Raw genomic sequence first — 8,083 nt, forward strand, 5'->3', positions numbered from 1 at the left:
TTGTATGTCTTTTCATTTTCTCAAAAAATTTTTCCAAACTTCGCCTAATTTTTACTCAGCTGAATGAGAGCCTGGCAACTTCTTTGTTTCCCCCTTTTTTTCCTCACCTATATACAGCGAGTCCAAAAAGTATTTGTCTAGTTGTAATTTTTTTAAAAAACTAAGTATACGTTACGTGAAAAGAAGGGAACATAAAATGTGAACATCCAGTCATATGCAACGAACCTTGGTAAATCATTTTTATTGATGGACAAGGAAATAAATACATCCATAGCAATGACAAATTTGACAAAATGGAGAATTTATTCAAGGGCTACTTCTAAAAGTATTCGTCCACTCATTTTTTTAAATTTACAATCTGAAAATATGATTTCAATTACAAACATTAACATTTAGTGGGATCTTCCGCAGGCGTGCACACGCAACTCACCAGAGTTACATCGGAATCGGATGACTGGTCTAGGAACGCATAAAAAGTTATAATTTTTTCATGATGTGGGGACACAGTCATAATATATTTCTTTAAAGTCAGTACTGCCATTAGACTGCTGTTTATTTACGGTGTTACATTTACACTAAGACAATCATGATTTCGGCTACAAAGTGCCATTATCAAGTGTTTTAAGTGTTATAAATTGCCTAATATGGCATACAGCATGTTTTAAGTGTTATAAATTCCCTAATATGGCATACAGCATGCTATCTTAGGCAATTTATAACACTTAAAACACTTGATAATGGCACTTTGGAGCCGAAATCATGATTGCGTAAGTGTAAATTTAATACCGTAAATAAACAACAGTCTAATGGCGGTACTGACTTCAAAGAAAGATTCAGTTATACCGAATATATTTTTTATAGAATTTTTGTTCTTCAGAAACGGTATTCCCGCTATTCAGTGTGATTACTGTGTATGGTGATGTTACAAGCAGCGGCTGACGCGTATAGCCACGCTTGTGTTTCGCCTGCCAATTGAGGCAAACGAAATGCTCTGTTAAGCGGACTCACGTCGCAGAAATTCGCTGCGCGGCGACAGCGGGTGACGTCTCGTGACAGCGCCGAGCCGCATGGGGCAGGCAGGCAGGCAATTAAGCGACACCCCGTGACGTCACCGACTGCCCAGTCGGTCGAGCGACTGCGAAGCGCCGGCCAGGGGACCGGCAAACACAGTGGCGGCGCCAGCGGCCAGCGGCACACAACACAACAGACGAGCGACAGGGGCCGCGCTGTGCCGCTTTGTCGGCGATTTGTTTGCACCTCGCATTTGCCGCCACTGTTTGGGCTGTGCGAAATCGCAGGCAATTGAGGTTTCACCGCATCGCGGGCACAGTCGGCAGTGAAGTGCTAACAGTGATGTTTCGCAGTTCCGGCTGTGCCGACAAACACGACGTGTTTGGCGTGGGAGCCTCTGAAGCTTTCCGTCCGACAGTCATCAAACGGTTGTGCCGGAGATTTTTAATGAACTGATTGCATAGGGTTCCCAGATCTGTTAATGGACGAGTTTGGAAAGTTATTTACTTAGTGCTACTTTTGTTAGTCCCACATTGGAAGTTACCTTAAGTGGCAATTAGTTTATTTTCCTTTTCAGTTCGATATTATAATTTACCATAAAAATTGCACTCTGCCGCAGCATTTCATACCAATAACTAAATTCTAGGCGCGCAGTCCGGAACCGTGCGACTGCTACGGTCGCAGGTTCGAATCCTGCCTCGGGCATGGATGTGTGTGATGTCCTTAGGTTAGTTAGGTTTAAGTAGTTCTAAGTTCTAGGGGACTGATGACCACAGCTGTTAAGTCCCATAGTGCTCAGAGCCACCAATAACTAAACGAGTAGACTTAATTTTACCCGTCGTTTGCGGTGTTTCCTCCGTGACTATGTTACTTCCGCTATAATAAAGAACAACCGGATTCAACCACAAATCATGATTTCATTAAAATACGCTATGCATTTCGAGCCCTGGGGGCTCATGTTAAGGTTCTCTGACAATTTACATCAACTTTACATTTTGTTTAATTCTGGACCTGGCAAGATCACGTTCTTATATTACAGATTGCCACATCATGAGATAAAGATTTACAAAACTATGATAAATTGAAAAGTAACTTCCTGTTTCTAGCAGTAGGTGTACGGTTCTGGAGATTGTTTATATACAAATACACACTTTCTATTAAACAGCATATTTGCAGAAACATTTTGACACTGTACATTTTCCCACACATTCAAAGCAAGTCAGAGTATTTCGGCCGCGAAGATGCTGCGTTTTTACAAATACACATATATTATTTACAAGGTGTTACCTTATTATTTACATAGATGTCCTTAATGAGACAAATATTTGTGAATGTGGTAAATATCCCTATATTTCGTGAAATGGTTACATCACGAAATACTCGTTTCTGTACGAAAAAACGAACTTTTAAAATTACTGAAAAAATTGACTGCTAATCTCTGTTTCTCCATTCAACAAATTTTCAGAAGCTTTTTCTTTATGTAACATTATTTGTAATTACTCTAGCAGATCAAGCTTTTTACCATTGTTTTCTGTATGGCGTACAGTTAAGCCGTTATGAATGTCACAGTCTGTGTACGTTAATGTACATATGGTTAGCTATTGCAGATTTGACAAAGCTGTTGAGTCTAAAGGTATCAGTGTGTTATTCGTAACGTGTATCTTAAGTTCTTCCAGTTTCGCCTATGTAAGATGCAGGGCAACTGATACACTGTAACTTATACACTCCATTTTGTTCTGTTGTTGGAGCGTTTATGTTTACTGTGTGAGGTAAGTGGTGTTCCAATTTTGTTGTTTGTGGAGGAGGAAATTTTAATATTGGTACTCGTAAATAAGTTAGCAATTTTTTGTGATGCTGCGCCTCGAGAGTGAATGCTTGTGAATATATATGCAGTGTCAGATGTTTTTCCTGTAACGCTTCTGTTACTGATATAGGCCTGTATTTTGTTTGGCGATTTGTCAATTGGTTTTTCAGAATAATCATTATTTCTTGAAATTGTTGTGGTGGTGTCTATTTGTTGCGTTAGTGCTTTGGATTTGAATGGTAACGTGTGTGGCCTGTCTGGCACTGATCTAAAGGCAGCAGACTTGTGTCTTGTTTGGATGGTGTGATGATTCATGTATTGTGATATCAGTGTAAGGTAGTTTTTTGTAAACGTAAAAATTGTGTTCTTGCTGTTCGCCAATAATTGTGAGGCCTAAGAAATTTATGGAATGGTCAGTTTCGTGTTCAATTATAAACTTTATTTTATTGTGAAGGGAACTGAATACTTTGAGAAGTTAATCAAGTTCATCTTTTGTGCCATCAAACGTGCGTCAGCTGCAGGAATGTAGTTTACATGTGTTTTAAATTCCTTATTCTCACATAACTGATGTTATTCTGGACCACAATCAAACTGATTACAAGTGCCTGTAGAAAACTTAGTCAGAAATAATTAACTCTGGATTGCCTTATAGAAGTTGTAACGTTGCTGCTTTAATTGTGGTGTAAGCGGTGGTGATAGACAATAAAAGCGGGTTAAAAGCTGTGAGCTGTCTGGGGAAGTTAACCTTGCATTACTGCGCAACTGTTTCACCAGGTATCCAGTCTAGCTTACCAAATTTCCAACCAGACTAACATTAATTATAATCTTTTAATAGTCATACGACAACCAGTGATATATATATATATATATATATATATATATATATATATATATATATATATATATATATATAGAATTTAAATACAAAGAAATAAATCAGTTTATATTTGGATATTTATTTGAACATTGATCATTGAAATTTCACCATATTAAATTTAATTCATAAATAAACTGGTGCCTTATTTAGGATTGTGGAAAATGTGAGTTTGTAATCTTACGGAACACATCAAATATGGAGCCAAGATTGGGAGACTGCATACAACACTGCATTCATAAAATAACACACGAAGAACGTTGAGACATATGCAAGAGGAAATTAACCACAACCAACCGATTCAATTTTCACCCAAAGAAGTTACGTTTGTAGCACAATCCTGTCCGTCATGTAATTCATACTAACTCTCTGTGAAATCTTCCCGAAAAGAATAGCTGAGGGCTACTTTGATGATTACACCACATGCTTCACGTGGTCAACTTGGTTTACGCAAAGAGTGTAACTCCACAATAATTTTGATAATTAAAATAAATTAGATCGAAAAGCAATTTACAAAAGAAAAACCTCGAACTGGTTACTAACGTCTTACTATTAACCTGATGGGTCAAACAATTGTATAAGCACGTGGTACTGGTCTCACAAAGTACACCCCACGTGGGTTGAACATAAAGAAAAGTTGCTATATTGAAAAATATTTTCAAGACGAGAAGTTATAATCTCACGCACATTCGCATTTAAGATTGATGATCTTAGTTAGAGTTACTGATCAACACGTGGTTCCACTTTACTCCAAAGTAGTGACAAAGCAACTACCGGAATATATTCTGAACTTCACACGAAAATTACACTGCGTTGCAATTTAAGATAACATTAGATATTTTAGAGCTAAACCTGAAATAAAGGTGATTAAGTTTTCAGTTAGGCTGAACTTAAGAAATCCATTGTCCTACGGAATTAGCAGACACGCGCTTAGCCGGAGATCTTACCACTTCAGACGCTCCCCACGGACAGACTGACCTGGTCCCTTTCTGAGGGTGGCTCACAAATACAAACGGAAGTGGCCAGAGGGGCAGCTTCCTATACCAACATGACAAGAGACAGACAGGACCATACTAAGGATAGAAACCTCTTTGCTTTTAGAAAGCGTAGCTACCTGTTCCGACGTTGGTCCTACTGTTCTCTAGCAGACAGGCTTGTCTGCTACCCTGAGGCATGCAACTAGAAATACATTTGCTCATTCATCCTCTCACACAGAAAGGAAGGGGGTTGACAGTATCTTATCATATACAGTATATAAAAGAAAGCGGACGTAGGTTCCGTATGAGACTGTGTGACATGAATTACATATAAACTGTGTTTTAAAGTGTAGTAGTGTGACAGATCGTTCTTGTTTATGTGTAAAAGTAACACGTTCCACTACTCAGTCTCCTCCCAGATAGTCAGAAACGCCACAGTAAATTTAGAAGAGGAATTTATGCCGTAAATGACAACAGATTTAAGAAATTAACATGAAAGGAATCCAACAGAGACCTTTCAAAGAACTTCAGGTGCTTTTCCGCTTACATAAGACAACCATCATATTTGAGGTGAAGGTTCGCAACTGGATAAAAGGAAGTGAAGAAGTAGATTTAATGGCGAAGGATGCTGTGTACACTGGCTGAGTGAAATGAGCCCACTGGACCTTTAGAGAAATCATTACGACCATCAGTTACTAACGTCTGATTCCGCCCTTGGTCTTGATAACCGCCTGTATACGATTAGGAACTCCACAAGGTTGTTCTGGTTCGTCGCATCGCGCTTAAGCCACACGCTTAGGATTAGATCGAGCAATTCCACCAGATTGGGATATGTTGATGTCTTTTTAACCGCTATTCCAACATGTCCTACAAGTTTTCAATGGGATTTAACTCAGATGATTTTGCAGACCAATCGAGATGTAACAGAGTTCGGAATGTTTAGAAAACCAGTCACACATTATCGCAACCCGTTGAACTTTGCTGTTGTCTTGAAAAATTAGGGTATCTATGGCCTCCTGAGAGGTGAAAGACTCCAAATGTCCACTGCGTCCAGTTCCCGTCGCAGTTTTATCTCACTAACATGTGGGGATGGACCATCACTGGCTGCTTCGAGCAATTCGTGTCGCATTTGTACTTTGATTCACAATGCCATGACACGTGTCTCCAGTCACTCTCAGTCCCACACTTCTGACATTGTGTTTCGTGACTACGTGTGCTATACCACTGCTTGTAGATACGGTAGCAGTCCGCCGCTCAAAACCAACAAATCCAGCAACTTCACAAGCCTTACGGCCATAGGCTGCCACTTCAAATCCAATACCAATGAAATATTTGTTGTTTTGTTAAAAAAAAATTCAAATGTGTGTGAAATCTTATGGAACTTAACTGTTAAGGTCCTCAGTCCCTAAGCTTACACACTACATAACCTAAATTATCCTAAGGACAAACACAAACACACACACATGCCCCAGGGAGGACTCGAACCTCCGCCGAGACCAGCCACACAGTCCATGACTGAGCGTCTTAGGAGACATTACACTCGTTACTGTCTGCCTTTTTTATATTCTTGTATCTGAAACGGTGTGTGAATGTCTCAAGTTATCGTAAAGCCGTGTCGCAGAAACATCCTTGTTTATGTGTGGTATTTATTTGTAACAACCGTATCGTAACAATGGAAATCAAGATTTGTGTTGCGTCTAACAATGAATATTAAGATGAAGTAATCCTACCGCAGAGCTCGAACAATAAGTACGTCATTGCAAAATCGTTACTGCAGCACCAATCTGCGGAAATCACATACTTTGGCAGCACTTCGAAGCTGCACGACAGCTTCCGAAAGCTTACTACGAGCTGCAGACAGTACTCAAAGCCACATTAAGGAACAATAGCGCATCTAGTCTACGTATTTGACACATGTTGCTTCCTTGGTAGCATTTAATAAACTTTCCTGGATTTCTGTTGTTGTATACCGGTACTCTAAGGGCTCTTGAGAGCGCGCTTTGGAAACATGCCATGCCATACTGGGAAGTCTTACTTCTGTACAGTATACATAAAAAAATTATACCTGTAAATTATACTCGAGCAAATTATGCAAGTTTGTCGCAGTGCAGGTTAATACTCCCAGCGATGTTACATTTTGTTAATACATTATTTATTCACCAAGTGCTCGCAATAATGCATTTTTTTAGGTTATGATTGTCGTCTCAAACCGAAAACAATTAGTTTTCCAATTTAAGCCTAACCACTAACACCTGTAAATAAATCAAATATTAAATGACTGTAGCAGACCAGGACATACCTTCATTGCGATATAACAGTACAGTATATATGATATGCTGTTTTTACTTATATGAAATGAAAAAAAAGGTTCTTGCTATGTCTTAGGTTGGTAACGTTTGCATACTCTGGAATATTCTATGTTCGTTTAGATAGCAGCATTCTCCGTTCAGAAGGCAGTTCTGTTGTTCGTACGTTGGGACTGTGAGATCCATTTAACACAAACTATTTTTTTCGTGTGAAATTTGGTGTATGTTAGCGTAAAGTAATATGTAATTCATAATTTGATTGAAGAGCAAAGAGTACTTATGCCAATAATTATATTATCTGTAAAAATGAACGAAGGCGCGACCGTGAATTGTTTTCGAGGGTGGCCAGGAGACGCGTGGTTGTTCGGTTTCGTCTTTTACCAGATGATCTTTTCATGTAAGCACCGTTCTCTGTAGCTCTGAATAATTTTTAATATGGTGAACTAACTTCTATTCAAATTTTTTTGAAATACTTCATTACAATACTAATCCACATATTTATGTTGATAACCATTGCAATCCTAAATGAAAGTTTCAGCTTTTAGAAATAGAGACGTAACATCTCGACGTGGCACCGACTCGCTTTGACGTGACTTTCTTTTCATGTAGAAACTGTGATTCATAAAAACATTTGCAATCTTCTGTGATATATTTTCAAAAACCTTAATACATAATTACATCAAATAAACTACCACAAAAACTAATACATAAATATAAAATGTAATCAGACTCTGGAATATACAAAGTAATATGCTAGGAATGCTTCATGTGCTACCTAGAACAAACATCCATAATTACGTCATCAGGTACACAGGGCGCATTAAAGCCTACACAAACAACAGAGACACAGCATTAGCAACAGCTACACACATACATAACACAGGATCCCCATTTGGAGAACTACAGCAAACTGTCAAAGTACTCCACCGACTAATAAAGGGTATAAAACGGATTTCTTAGAAGAACTGGAGATATATTCACATTACAAAAAATATGAAGACAAAATGTTAAACGAAGAACTTGAAAGTGAATCGATGAATTTCTTCAGATGCTTCGATAATATACTTAGATAAAAGTGGTAACACGTAGCAATAAGCACCACTGTGAAACA

The sequence above is a fragment of the Schistocerca cancellata genome, unplaced genomic scaffold (assembly GCF_023864275.1).
Source record: "Schistocerca cancellata isolate TAMUIC-IGC-003103 unplaced genomic scaffold, iqSchCanc2.1 HiC_scaffold_1092, whole genome shotgun sequence".
In the NCBI taxonomy this organism is placed as follows: Eukaryota; Metazoa; Arthropoda; class Insecta; order Orthoptera; family Acrididae; genus Schistocerca; species Schistocerca cancellata.